The following is a 16,231-nucleotide window of genomic DNA, read 5'->3' on the forward strand; positions in this document are numbered from 1 at the left end:
CTTTACATGTGTTAAGAGTAGCAATGATTGAGTTATATTTCTAAATAAATAAATCTATGGGTGGCCTCACAAAATATTATGCACTATAGTTTAGTGCTTGAGAGATCCAAGAATTTTTTTATACCAGAGAAGTGTACATATATTCAAGAGAGCAATGGAAGCTGTGACAAGGCCTACGATTTGAAATGAAAGAATACTGTCAGTAGTAACAAATGAGGTCTGACAATTAAGTTTGCAAACTTGCTGCCATGAGCTTGCGTTGGCAGCAGTGTACAAACGACTCAGTAAGGGTTCATAACCCTGGTACATCAGTGACTGCCAGCAATGTTCTGGTTAATGTGTAGCAGTGTCTTGCCTGAATGGCGTTCATTATTGTGTTTTGTGTGCTGTCACGAGAATGTCAGGCTTATATTATAGCAAAACAAACAAACATTAAATTTCTTTTTAAAATTGGCAAGAGCCAAAATGAAATCAGAGACATGTTAGGCCAAGTTTACAGGGATAATGCCATGAAGATATGACAGTGTATAAATGGATTGTTTTTCCGAGGGGAGAGAAAGCATCACTGATGAAGAAAGGTAACGGCAGCCAGTAGCAAGCAGAACTGATGAGAACATTGTAAAAAATTCATCAAATTATGTGTTAAAATTGTCAGCTCTGAGAAGGATAGCAGACCAAGTAAACACTGATAGAGCATTTCAGAAATTCTGAACTAAAAACCTTGGTGTGAGAAAGGTGTATGCAAAATGGTCCTGAAGGAGTTTGCCAACGAACAAAAGCAACGCTCCCTACTCCCCTGATGTGGCTCCCTATAACTTTTTTATTACCCAAAGATAAAGGAAATATTGAAGGAGGACATTTTGATGACATTTGACCATAAGGAGTAATATGATGACAGCTCTGATGACAATTCCAGAAAAAGAATTCCAAAATTGTTTTGAAGAGTGGACTAGCCACAATGTCAGTGCATAACTTCCCAAGGGAAGTGCTTAGTAGGTGACTATTGTGATATTCAGCTGGACTCTGCTCCTTTGGCTTCTTCTAAACAACCCTAATCTAAACACAACCCATCCTATAGCCTGAAGCCCAGCCAGTTTACCCACAACATTGCTTAGATGGGCCATGAAAATCAGTGTTTGTTATTAAATTTGAGATTGCTTTGTTTTGCACTGTTACTGTGGTGGCAGACTAATACATTTAAAAATAATTAATTTGTTGATATCTATTGAAATGAGTACTAGTCTTCTTCTTCTTTTTTGTTTTTTTAAGTTGAAGCAGAGTCTCTTCTTGTTAAAACGGGTAATGGTCCTCTGATGAAAGGAGAGAATCGTTCCAGAGTCTTATTTATAACCTGATTAGCTCTGAGTACAAGCTCTAAAAATGGGGATTGTTTTTATTATTTGGGGTTGAGGAGATGAATCCAATACTAAGTATTAATGTGGATGCTCACAGTGCTTTTTGGAGTCAGTTATTTGGTGACAATTCAGCAACCTCACCTAGCCATTAAGAGAAGTAATAGTTCAGGGGCAAAAAAAAAAATCCTGACTTTGAAATTAGATAGATTTGGATATTTAAATTTAAAATAAATCAGATTAAATAAATACATAAGTATTAATTAGATAAATAAATTTCCCCTGGGACAATACAGGCTCTGACATTCTCACAATGGCACACAAAAACATGCAACAACAGTAATGAAATCCACTCAGCAAGACACCACCACATATCAACAGGAACACAGCTGTGGGACACTGATATACCAAGGTTATTAAACCTTACCAAGTTGTTTGTACATTGCTGCCAACATAAGCATACAGTGGCAAGGTTATAGACTCAATGTTAGACCTCATATATAAGGGCCAGACTTTGAGAAATTGTAGAGACCATGAGAAATCTCCACTAGATCATCTTAAAAGAATTGGATTTAAGACATTGAAGATGGAGAAAAGAATGTCAGCCCAATCATTACTTAAAGCTTAATCAGAGATTGCAAAAAATAGCAGAATTGAGCTAGGAAATCCTTCCTTTAGTCTTTAATCTCTGATGTGATTTTCTGCAAGAATGAATAAAATTGGGGAGAAGTGTACTGATATTGGCCTCTTTTCTTCAACTGTGATGATCTTGCTGGGACCACAGAGCAAATAAGCACACCTATGAATGGGATGAGGGTTCCAATGTCAGTTGTCTTAAAATCCTAAAACAGGACCATAAAAGAGGAGCTGAGAGGCTAGTCTCAGACAAAAGATTAAAAAAAAAAAATCAAACTTTTCTGGGATTTTTGCAGTGGAGTCTGTGTTGAAAAAATCTGCCTTAAGGTGTTCATATACTAGCCTCTTAAAGATGATATGAATAGTGAAATAAAGAAGTACACTTAAGTTACCTGTCAGCCTCTTTCTATAGACATTTAAAATTATTATCTGGTAGTACTTTCCTCTAAAACTTATAGGAAGGCCATATTAAAAGTTGACACTTACACTTTGTTATCATCATAAGAAATCACGGTATAATGTTCATGTTACTAGAGACAAAAGGAAGAGAAAAGAAAAAAAATAAATTATAGAAAAAATGTTATCCCATTCTAGGGATAAAGCAGTTCTTGGAGAAAAAAGCAATCTGAACCAGAGATTGCAGGATTAATAATAGGTAGGGGGATGATTAGAGGCAAAGTAATAATTACTGATTTAGATTAGAAGCCAATAAGCTTTTTCTGTAAACAGCCATAAGAAATATTTTAGGTTTCACAGGCCATACGGTCACTATTGCAACTATTTAGTTCACATTGTAGTTCAAAACCAGCCATCCATAAATAAAGGAGAATGGCTATATTTCAGTAAAACTTTATTAAAATTTGGATATTATGTAAACTTTTTACATCACAGAATAGGATTCTTTTCACTTTTTTAAACCTTTGGGAAACATAAAAGATGTTATTGATTCATACTCCACACAAATGCAGACAGTGGCCCTGGTTTGACCCATAGGCTATAGTTTGCCATTGCCTTGTCTAGAGCCAATGGCTGGTTAAAGAGAAGGCAATAGCTCTGACTAAATTTTGCAATATGTAAGTCTTCCTTAAGAAGTCCCCAAATGCTTTCTTTTTAAAGATTTTCTAGGGATTGCTATCTCCTACATGCAGGGGCTTATAGTGAGGAGGAGAAGAATAAAAAAGAGAAAAAGGCAAGTGCTGTGGAAGACAAAGAAAGGATGAAGCAGTGGAACTGAGGGTGTCTGAGAGAAGAGTCTGAAAACAGCTTTTGTACTTTTTACAAGGCTATATTTGCATTTTATTTTTCCCTTTTTTTGCAACATTCCCTGTAGATGTTGAATGTTAGAATGTTCAAGAATGTTCCAGAATGTTCCTTTAGGTTGTTGTGAATGTTAGATCACTTTAAAGAATTTATTTAGTATTAAAAAACATACAAAAAAAGGTATTAAAAACTCTATTTGTTTTTAAAGTTCAAACATTAAGTCTTTTAATTTTTTTTTTTTTTTTTTTTTTTGTCTAGGCACCCTTTTATTTACCTGGCAAGTGAAATGCAGTTATTTTCAAAGATAAAATTTCCCACCCAAGATAATCTTATCTTTGTCCTCCAGTCAATAACGCTCAGATGTGCATGTTGATTTTTTTACCTCAAGCTAAAGGAAAAGGTTGAGACTATGCTAACTTTACCAAGTTGACATTATCCATAGTGTACACCTAGATATACTGAATATACTCAAACCATTGTTTATTGTTCTCCTTTCAGCAACTGAGGCACTTAGACAAAAATTTAGAATGCTTTCTTTTTAGTGATGTTACTGTTACCCTGGAGATATATATATACAGGGTGAATGTAAAGTTCATGTGCCATTTAAAATAGTTTACAATAGTAAATTGCACATGAACTTTATGTCCGCCCCACAGAAGAGAAAGTTCATAGGACTGTATTCTAGGTATAAGCCTGCTACTAAACAACACATGCCTTTTGGAACAAATCGCCTCACATCTCTAAGTCTCCCTTTAAAATAGAGGGTTTGGCCTAGATGATTCTAAAGGTAATTTAATTTCAGTCCTAAAATATTTTTGATAGTTCAATACCACTATAATTAAACATAATTTTTCAAGGTATAGTTTCTAAACTAAAAAACATCCATGGAGGTCCACGCCCTATGTTTCAGGGTTCTAGAAAGCTTCATTTTAAGGATACATGTGGGTATTTCTTGCATATAGTGATAGAAAGAAGAAAGGTTTGAAATATGACTAGACAGAAAATTATCTTCTCTGAGAAGCACTTATGCTTTCTGCTTTTTGGTTTTATATATTCAATCTAGTAATTATGAATTCTGGATTTTTTTTTTCCTTTTTAAACTTTGCAGAGGCCCTCTGTGCTTACTAAGGGGTTATGGATAATAGAGAGTGGCATACAGAGAAATAGAAGAAGAAAGAAAATTAAGAGAACATAGAAATTTTCCAACTTAATCTGCAAGGCAAATGTTTACACTCTTATGATCAACTTCATTCTTTGGAATCTTACTTGTATATATAGGGTGTTCTATTTCCTGTGCTCTTTGATTTGCAAGAACAGAGACAGCCTCATTAGATCCTGGTATTAAAGTGCAAGCAATGAACTTGGAACAAGAGTGGAAAATTTCTTTTATTTATAGAACTTTTTCTCGTGTCATCAGGTAGGCTAGAATATGAGACTGTGAAAGGAGATTTTAAACCACACGGAAACTTTAAGTGATTTATACTTTATACTTAGAGAGCCAGGAAATAAATATTATCTAAATGTCTGGGCCAAGGCCAAGATAGAGGTGACCAAAGTGATCACAGCCATGAATTTGATTTTCTGTAGCTTGGATACAAAGGTGTATCCAGTGCCCTGAGGCTAAATGGCCCTGAGTTAATCATAAAATTATTTATCAGAATCAATTTTATATTAAGAGACAAGAAAATTTGCATCCAAAAATATTGAGACACATTCCTCAAATGGTTGATTAGAGTTTGTTTCTTAGCTCAGTACTTTTTGTCCTGAGTTCTGTCTGCCATCATTCTCTGACAAAAATCTTGGCTAATTACTAATTTCAAAATGGCTAGTTATATTTGTCCTATGTTTCACGGTTATGTCCAAACCAAGAGAGTGATAAGAGGAATTTTAAAACTTTTAGATTGCTATGCAATATAAACATCCTTCTTAGTCTCCTCACAAATTTTGGTAAAATTCGTATTACTGCTTTCAGAGTTGAAAGTTGATTATTTTTATAAGAAAATTATGGGAACTGGCTTTAAGACTATTCACCTACACTAGACTATTGCCATGGCATTTGGAATCAGCAGCATCTTCAATTAATTGCTCATACTAAAGCTCAGGCAAGAGTGATGCTTGACCAGACTTTAGAGACTTAAGGGGACAGGAAACTAAATATGCATGTTAATTTAGGTTTCAATGATGTGATATGTAGCAAGAGCACTTCAGAGTCAAAGAAAATCTACGTAAAATTCTTTAAGAGAGTAATTATAGCCTTTGCGGAAATACACTATTAAAAAAAGTTTCCTATTCAGAATATGGTATAAGCATAATTATATGAAGAAATGAAATTGAAGAAAAATTGAAACCTTTTTAATATTAAGCTGAAAATCCAGGTTTAATTCACTCATAAGTTTGATTCACAATTACTCATGAAGTCAAATTTCTTTTGAAAATGATGAGAATGGCTTTATCTGGTTTATTATGCTTTTATTCCTTGCTTCATCACCCTTATAAATACGTCTAAAGAGACTGGGCCGCCATTGTTTGGCAAACTATAAATGAAATTTTGGAACCACTGGTAGAGACCATCCAACCCCAGTAATTAGGGGAGTCAAAGAAGAAATCAGTACCATGGACAGAGGGAGAATTTGAAACACAGGTAATGAGGTATTACACTATAGAAGTGGAGATGTTTTAGCAGTTCAGTAGGAAACAGTCTGAATTACCTCTGAATTCAAAATTACAACGATTTCTGTCTCCATATTGGAATGCTTAGCTGTACAGGAAGGAGTACATGCTAAGGTAGAGAGCTGCCAGGACTTATACATCAAGTTTGTAATTTCACGTCATCAGTAAGCCGAAACATATTTGTGGGTACCGTTATGTGCTGATACCATTAAGTACAATGGCCATAGGGCACTAATTCTGGAACCAAGGCCCAAGAAATAAATGTAATGTGAATGTGTGCTACATAGCAAAGCAATGGTCAGCAAATTGGACTTCAAAAGAAACCAAAAGGTCATATAAATCTTGGCTGTTATTACAGCTAATTTGAGTAGGGGGGAGAGAAGGAAAACACTGTGGCTGTGCTCAAAGAAAAAGACCAAAAGTGTTTTCCGTGGTTGAGCCAGAGCAGATTGGTGGGGCTGGAAGTAAAGCATATCTGACTCATTTCCTCAAATAAAACTCTCAGGGTCAGGAATAGATCAACCTTTGACCCCTATTTAAAAGATTTCTTGCAGCCAGCTCCAGACTGAAATTGGGAACATCACTCCTTGATTATCTTTCAATGGGACCTTTGTAGTTAATTGGGCTCCCAGCAAGCATGAAAAAGATTTTTGTTTTTTATTTTTTATTAAATCATAGCTGTGTACATTAATGCAATTGTGGGGTACAACATGCTGGTGTTATATACCATTTGAAATATTTTCATCGAACTGGTTAACATAGCCTTCACCGCATTTTCTTAGTTATTGTGTTAAGACATTTATATTCTACACCTAGTAAATTTAACATGTACCCTTGTAAGATGCACTGTAGTTGTGTTCCCACCAATTATCCATCCTCCCCTCCCTTCCCTCTACTCTTTACATATTCTTCTTAGCAAAGTATCTCAAGAATGGGGAAAAAAGCATCCCATGTACTCAGCCCTCCTATGAAACCAATTTATAGCTTTCATATGAAAGGCATAACCCCACTATAGCCCAAGAAGGAGGAGAAAAGATTTTTAAATGACTCTAAGTGTCCCACAAAGGTCTTACATAGAAATCATGTGAAGTCACTATTAATAAGCCTTTTCCCTTTGTTTCTTCAAACACACACTGATACTGTTATCTATGTATATGTGTCTGTGAGTAGCTTGGGCTATAAAACGCCTGGTAAGGTGTGCTTCCTACATCCAGTTGTATAGGACTTTTGGAAAAAGGACATTTCAACACAATATAATAGAAGTTACTCAGAATGTAGAGTCAACGAAAAATGACAACACATAACCATCTCTCGTCAGGAGGAACAGAGAAGATTCCATAAGATAATTATTTGAAATTGATCTCAAAGAAAGATCAGAAGTACTTCCCAGGGAAGAAGGGTTTAAGGACATTTTACAACTGGAAGCCAATGGGAAAAAAAAAATACCAAACTGGAGATATGAACAAGAACATAGCATTCTCCAGAATCTATTAGTAGCTTATGTGAAAAGTGACAATTCTCAAGCTAGGAATCTCCCAAGGGTACACACAGATGTCAGAGAACAGGGGCAAGCGATATGAACTGAAAAACAAGAAAGAATGAAGGAGGATGGTGGTACCAGCGTGGGTGATGGAGAGTGGAGAAGAGGTGGTCATTTCAAACTTAAAAAGTCCAAATCTAAACTCTGGATTTCCTTATACCAACCTGTGAGTTTCCTAGTATTTCTCAACTCTTTAAATGACATGATTTCATTAGGCAAACCAAAACTCTGTCCATGCCTAGATTCTGTAAGTAGAGTCCATTCTTTCCCCCAAATTTATCTCAAATCTGTCTGCACCCAGGCCGCCACTGTTCGAGCCACTGTTAGTTCTGATCTGAGTCTCTTCCCTTGCCCGATGTTTATGAAGCCCCCTCGAATCCCTCTTTCTCACAGCTCCCAGAGTCAATATTGTCAGGGTAAATTGTTTATCATCATTCTAGTCCTCTCACACAACTCTCATCCTTCATCCTGGTTCTTCAGGACGTTGTCCCACTCCTTAAACCACAACTGCCTGCCAAGCTGAGTTTTAAGATCTGTTCCCGAAAATAATGTTTTCATACTTCCACCCAGACAGCACCTCCTCATCTTTCAGTTCTCATATTTAAATGCCACTTTCTCAAATCATTCTCCATCAAAGCATTTGACCTTTTTTTAGCCACTACTCTCTAGTCTTTTTTATTTCTGTACTCATCATATTGCCCTTTTATAAGTAAGAGTGTGATAATTTGTTTATTGTTTGTCATAAACTACTACCTTGTGAACTTTATGAGAGCAGGAAACATACCTGTCTGGGGATGATTTACTTCAACATGTCTTAAAAATAGCAGATTCCTAATGGATGAATCAATTAATGATAAAATTTGTGTCTTGGTCCCACTATTGGCAGCCATATGGAAGATGGGTTGGAGTTGGCAAGGCTGGAAAAATGGAGAACCGTTCTTATAGTTAATGTGCATATGAATCACCTAGAGTGCTTATTTATTTAAATCCCAGGCATTATTCCAAAAACATTTTGATTCAGCAGGCCCGGCCTGGAATACAGGCATTTGTATTTTTAACAAGGACTAAAGTATAACAGAGATGTGTACAACTCTTAGAGAGACACTGATTTTGGGGTCTGATGCCATGATGAAGGCAAAATAATGAGGAAAAAAGAGGCCAATTGAACAATAGCACCCCCAACTCACTAGGAATTAAGAATATCACTGCTTACTTGTGATAATACGCCTCTCAGAAGATACTCTTCAAATATATTTGCCCTAGCTAATCTTTTGAATTCTTCATTTTTGCTTTCACCTCTTTGGAGATAAATTTTGTTTTTTATGGACAGCGGTAAGGCAAAAATCAGTGTACATATCAGACAGAGTGCATTCATGTGATTAAACCACAATAGCCATTAATACCCAGCAGACTGCAAACCCAAAGCAGAAAGTGTCAAAAGCCCAAAGTATACGAATACATGGAGAAGGGAGAGGCAGGTAGCATTTGTTCCATGGGAGAGTGGGTGAGATGCTACAGAGAGGAAGAGGATGGAGCAGACCTCCAGAGGTCAGTGTGAATACTTGGACCAGGGGATAAGGAAAAGCAAACAAGAGAGAGAAACTCTGAAGATAAATTCTGCCTCCTTTACAGTTCCCTGAGAACTGCAGAAGGGAAGATGGACAAAGATGGTGTTGGAGGACCCAGAGGTTCAGTCAGGAAACACATAACGTGTGTTTCCTCTTCTCTTTCCCTTTTATTACTCTGACATTTATGTAATACTTTGATGTAAACAGGTAACAAATGGTCAAATTGGCAAGGCATTCACCTCTACAAGTATTGTGGGGACCTTGGGTTTCACAACTCAGACCATTCACTAGCTGGGGCAGGCTCAGATGAGAGAGCCCATCTTCCTCCTCCCCTCTGTCCATTCTTCTCAGCCTGTCATCTCACCATGAATCCTTTCTATTTGTTGATGTGCTGCTGTTTTCTTGCAGCAAAACTTCAATTCCGATATAAACACAGTGCGAAGTAATTCACCAAAGTCACCATACTAGATTCCAGCCATAACAGCAGGATTTCGCTTTAAAGAAACGTGGAAAAATCAATGACTAAATGTAAATATGATTACTGGCAAACTATGCTCCGGGAATTAGACCAATCATTTAGAACTACAGAATTGCATTCAAAGGGGTGAGGACAACTGGCAGAAGGAGGGTGGGCGCGAGGCGGGCTCTCACCTGATGTGCACATTGTGAGGGTGTAACATGCCTCCTCGGTGAAGGGCTCTTTTACAAATGGAACTTTACCCTGGAAGTGAGAACAATGTAACCTAAAAATGTGTCCTCTCATGTTAATTTGAAATAAAAAATAAATTTAAAAAAAGTGAAACAGTTAAGTATTTATCAGAGCCCTCTACCCAGAGCAAACAGTGTAAGACTTTGTCTCCAAAAAAATAAAAATAAATAAAAATTAAAATATTCAAACACTTTGCATCATTTGAAAGAGGACCCTGGTCTAATGAAGATAGCAGTGACCTGAGGGTCTACCGTGTTTCTATCAGTAACAAGTTTTGTGCTATTTATAACTCTGTCAAACTCATAGAGCCTTAATTTTTTTACTTTATAATTCTTGGGTACCTGAGGCAAACCAAATAATTCTTTTCTACTCTTAATATTTAATTCTAGATCTTGTGGGGAAAAAATGCAGTTGATGTACTGCTTTGCTTTGAATGACTCACAGTCTGGTTTGAGAAATCATAGAAAACAATCACTCCATTTATAATTGTTATTTGTTCTTGATCATAACACTTAAACACACAATCAGTTGGGCTGTTCATCTCTGTGGTGTCTGTCTCTCTCACTGGACTATGAATGGCTCAAAGTGGGGACTGAGATGTGTTCAGTCCCCAGTGATGTGAGCCTAAGACAGCTGGAATGGCCTAGATGTTTAGTGAATCTCCGTACAAATGAAAAAGGTAAAAGACGACTCAACACAAACAAAGAGAAACCCTGAAGGTTGCTGTGAAATCCTGGAAAAAAAGAGTATGGTCTTGTTGAACCTGAAACGTAATCATTTCCATGTTCTTCCCTCTTTGTGTTTTGCCATTCCCTCTCCAGTAATGCTCACACACATGCAAATACACACACCGCAGACACAGAAGCCCGTCAATCATTAAACCTGCCCTAAAGATGAGTGATATGTGAAGGCCTGAGGTCAGCTAAGAGGAGGAGGCTTCTGGGGACACCTGGCCCAAAACTCCCAAGTCACAAGGCAATAGGGAGAGGACCTTCTCCAATAGTCCTCTACGTTTCTATTTCTGTACTGTGTCAATAGAAGTAAAATAAGTCATCAACCAGGTTTAGGTTCTTTCAGTATAACATTCCCTCTCTTTGGCATATACTTGAAGTGTTAAAGGCTCACACTTACTATGAACCTTCCTGGGGAGCTGCCCAAGAGGCATAAAAGCATTTGAACCAGAGCTGCTTGAAACACTGTTATCAATGTTTCTCCCACATCCATATACATACGTGTATAATGTATATGGTGTGTAGGTCATGCTCCTTACACCTAGTACCACACACAGTAGGTCCATAATAAATACAGAGGACCCTCTGTAATTTGACCACCCAAGGGACTATGATGAACTGGTGAACATATGGAGGTGGTCAGCACAAGGAACTAGGCCTAGTACATGTGTGTACATGTGGTGCATGTTTGGTCTGTGAAAATCAGGTCAACTTAAGGAGGTGTTCAATGTAGGGAGGTGGTTGGCTATGAAGGTTCTACTGTATATGAGAAAGAGACAAAGGCGAAACCACATCAAAGCTTTTGAAGGTCCTCAAGGAGCTCAGCAAACTTCACCCCAAAGTATGACTCCTTGGTATGAAGAATATTTTGATTTAAAGTAGATCAACAGGCCCTTAGGAAAGGTTTTCCCTCTTTTTGCCTAACTAGATGGAGCCCTCAAAGGAACTGTAGGCTTCCCTTCTCCTCCCTGTAACTTCAGTATATTACAGGGGAAAAGATCAAGAATGCAATCAGACATGGCCCAAATCATTTTAACTGTAATACCGGTCTCTCAGGTTAATTTACATGTCAAGCTGTTTCCCCCACCCACCCATTCATTCTCCCAAGTATCTATTCATCCTCCCTAGCAACCATTTATTACCCCTAAACAGAATAACCATCCTCCTCTTCTCCCCTCTAAAAGACAGGTATAAAAATATTTAGATCCCATTGGGATATTGAGTAATCACTCTGTGATTCTCTGTGTGCATAGTAAATAAACCTCTTTCTCTTGTTAATTTTCTCTGCCTTAATTTTTAATTGATCTTTCAATCAACTTTCAGGGGAAAGGGAATGTTACCCCTTACTCCTACAGTCCTAATAATTTTAAGGGTGTAAGCAGTGTTACTGCACACTTGAACCTATAGTTAAACTTCCACGGCACACCTCAATTATGCTGACCAAAAAAAGAGTAAAAAAAAAAAAAATTATACTTACTATGCTTTGAACTTCTTTCAAAACTAATTTAATTAATGATCTTTAAAAATGTTCATGGCACATCTAAGATTCTTTCACAGCACACCAGTTGAAAATCACTGGTATAAAGGTTCTCAAAAACAGAAAGTTTGAGAATTACTAAATTAGAAAAGTGAATCCTTGATTGAATTATGATAGGCATATTTTCCTAGAGCAAACCTTCAAACCTCAAGGTAATTGCCATTTTATCTTACACTAAATTTTCTTTTTTTTTTTTAATTTTTATTTCACATTAATATGAGGGAACAAATTTCCAGGTTACAATGTTCTCACTGCCAAGATAAAAGAGCTGTAGAAGAGCCCTTCACCGAGGGTTGTGCTGAATACTCTCACATTGTGCACATTATGTGAGGTCTCACCAAATGCCCTTCTCCCGCCAATCATCCTCCCCTCTTCCTCAGTCATCCCTCCATTGCTAGACTATTTTTGTGTTTTACTGTTCATGTGGGCATGTAATTGTTAATATATTGGTTTCATATTAGTTGTGTACATTGGATTTTTTTCCATTCTTGAGACACTTTACGAAGAACAATGTGTTTCAGCTCCATCCAGGTAAATATAGAAGATGTAACGGCTCCGTCATTTCTTATGGTTGAATAGTATTCCATGGTATACACTAAATATTCTAATCTTACTGGAGTAGAAAAATTCGTATTGGCTGTAGCATTTGCCAAATAGCTTCATGGATCACTATTCAAGATAGCTTACGCATGAGAAATTCAGGAGGCCCCAAAATACATCTGGTAGGTGATGAAGAGACTAATATACCTTGAGCCTCCTGTAGGAGCATATTGCCAAAATAATGATTGATGGGACAAGGCCCAAATGAGACACCCTCAGTTTTTCAAAAGAGAGGAACAGAATATATGAGAGCTTTGACTAACTCTACATTTTATGCTTGAATTTATCTGAAACACTAGTTTTTGGACTGAGAATCATTATATTTCCTTGACAGTGGCACTTTTTCTTTATCCATCCTGACACCAGAGGCCGATTGCCTTTCTGGAGCCAGAGTACAAAGTACAGATGGAAAGCAGGAAGCAAAATTAGAAGGTGTGGTGGGAGGGTAAAAACCACCAGATCAAATCAGGAAAGCACCTAAAGGCAAGATAAGATTTGGGTATCAGAAATCAATTTGTTGAGACAAGGATATTCAAGCATAAAAAAAATCTGGCAGGACTTATACATGAAAATATTTATCTAAAATGGCCATTAACTCTGTAACAAGAATTCTGTAACCCCTAGTACATATCAAGCACACAGACACACACAAATATACATACACACAATTACATTTTGAAATTCATCTATCAATATTCAGTGCTCAAAAATAAGATTTTCTTTCTGTGTTCAAGATAACTTGCTCTCTTTATCAGGTGTTACTCCCTTCTTGTCCCTTAATACTTGTTCTGCGATGATAATATATATATTTCTGGCTGTTAGTGCTATTGGAAGATTATTCTCAACCTGCTAGTGTCCAACTTTTATTTAAGTACCAATTTTTTCAAATTCTTCTTTAATGCACTCTGAAAAATGCTTGGTGCTATTAACTCATTAACCCAGGAATTCTCTCTAGGTTTTCAAACCCAAATCTTTCCCCCTTTCTCTAACTTCCTGTTTTCCTCAGTTAATCTTATCCTTAAGAATGGGAAACGTAGTGGTTCATCCTATAAGGGTACATGTGAATCTCTCTAAATGTACAATATAAATGTTTTAACACAATAACTAAGAAAAAGACATGCAGGCTACGTTAACCAGTTGGATGAAAATATTTCAAATTGTATACAGAAACAGTATACTGTACCCCATGATAGTATTAATGTACACTGCTATGATTTAATAATAATAATAATAAGAATGGGAAACACTACTTCTTTCCCTCTGACACTAACTTTCTGTTTTATGAGCATGAAAACTGATTTCCTGATTGGTAGAAATATACGTTCTATCACACATACTGGGAAAAATCATTAAACATCCCTGCTGGTTCATTTAGATCAGATGTTAACTGCTTGTTTATTTTAATCTCCATATTGGAGCTGTACTGAAAATAGTTTACTCAGTAAATGATACAGAAAGAGATAAATGGGGAGAGGGGAGATATAAAAAGGAAAATACCGGAGGCAATGAAAGTCAGAGAAGCAGATGTGTCTATGCTTGGAAAGACTTCTGACTGTTTCAGTCGTTCTTTCTTCATGTTAGCTCTCTTCCAATGAAAATGTGACATTTTGAAGCTGATTCTAATCAGGGTGGATCTGATAAAAATCATTTATTTTTGAACAGCAATAAAAATGACTAGTGGGATTGTTTCCGTAAGTATGATTATCAAGTGGTCGTTTTTAACCCAAAGGTAGTATCCCTTAAAGGAGTATGAAATTGTTACAGGAAGGCAACTTGTCCTACTTTTCTCTACTGATCAAATTTCCAAAAGGTGGTGACTCTGGATCCTGATTGTTTCTCAGCTTTTAAAGAGACATCCACTATTAGTCTTTGCTTCGCTGTGCAAGTAGCTTTAAATACTGCTGAGACAAAACTAATGGCATCCTTTAGAGACAATGTGGTTTGGCTTAAGGAAAAAAGGCTAACAAGTGTTCAAGTTTTACAGTTTTGTTGCTTCACAGCTCTCAGAGCTTTCTTAGTTCAGAACTCCTTGTAGTAGAGTACATATAAGGTTAACTACGTCAACAAACATGCTATGTGGGCATAGCTGCCTCAAAAGACTCAAAATAGGAGAACGTCCTAAGTGAAACTAAATTGGGGTTTAGTCATACCTATATCTAAAATGTAGATGTGTAAATAAAACATGTTAAAAGTTTTTAACTTTTAGCCAAATCAATTAAACCTAGAATTAACTATGTACTTGAAAACCTTTCAAGCATCATGTCTTGATAGTGAAACTGTTTTCCCTAAGATACCAAACCAGGTCATTATACAGCAGTAAAATTTAACTAATGGATAATATAATTTGACTAACTAGTGAATTTAAATTTACGTGACCCCTAATTTTATTTCTTAAATAATTTTTCATAAAATGTATTGATATATCTTTTGTTTTATTTTTGTTTAAATAGTGTTCCATAATATAGTATGATGAAATTTGCAAATGTATTAGGTAGAGCTAGCCTCCAGAACTGTGAGAAAATACATTTCTGTCATTTAAGACATCTAGTCTATGGTACTTTGTTATGGCCCCCCTAGAAAACTAGTACTGTGACTTTCAGTGGATGTTCCACAGGACCCCGGGGTAGACCAAAAGGCAAACTCTGTTCAGGGACAAAGACTCTGCTCCTAGCTCCTCCCATCACCAGCTGCAAACCCATAGCCAAGCAAACCTATCTGAGCTGGTTTTCTCACTCGTAAACTGAAGATGATCTTTACTAGGAACCTTACAAGTTGGCTCTAGAGATTGCACATAATAATGCAAGGGAAAGGACATTTAATGTGCAAAGTGTTGTCTAAAACTAATGGAATCATATGATTCTTAGAGGTAGATTTTAAAAAATGAAAATAGGGGCAGTGTCCGTGGCTCAAATGAGTAGGGTGCTGGCCCCATATACTGGAGGTGGTGGGTTCAAATCCAGCCCCCGGCAAAAAACAGCAAAAAATTTAAAAAATTAAAATAAAATAATGGAATCTTAATATTTTTTAATCTGTTTGGCCTACTCTAGTCATTACATGCCATAGCCAAAGACAATTTTGTTCTTGTGTTTCTATATACACTTGGGTATTGACTGAGGCACCAGTCAATAAATTCTCACTTAGAGCATGAAGGAGATTCTCTGTGCAAAGTGGTTTTCTCCAGTCCTATCCCAAGACCTCTCTGTCTTGGCCAAAGTCTCCTTTACCTTCCTTCCTTAGCTCTCCACTTGCTTTCTTTGTGTCAGGGACTCCTTGAAAACTTTCCACCTGAGTGGCAGTGGAAGTGGTAGACATCAGCAAGGTTAGGGCTGTTGGAATGTTGGAACTTGTTGACTATAAGGGTGGAATCAGCACCTTTATCCCCAGACCTAAGGGGTAATTCAGGACACATTGGCCAGACTAACCCAGCAGCCAGCAACCCAAGGTAATCTTTGTTTAGAAATTCAAAAACATACCTATCTTTGCCCCTTCAGAAAAGTCAACAATGCAGATCTAGTTGAAATTCAAATCTATTTCACGGTTGCCTTAAAGATTAGGAATAAAAATATCTCCCATCTCCTAATCTCAGTCTGTGTGTAGAAGGGCACCAGATAACTTGCCAGGCATAGTG

Source organism: Otolemur garnettii, unplaced genomic scaffold (genome assembly GCF_000181295.1).
Source record: "Otolemur garnettii isolate 467f Iridium unplaced genomic scaffold, OtoGar3 scaffold00008, whole genome shotgun sequence".
Lineage (NCBI taxonomy): Eukaryota > Metazoa > Chordata > Mammalia > Primates > Galagidae > Otolemur > Otolemur garnettii.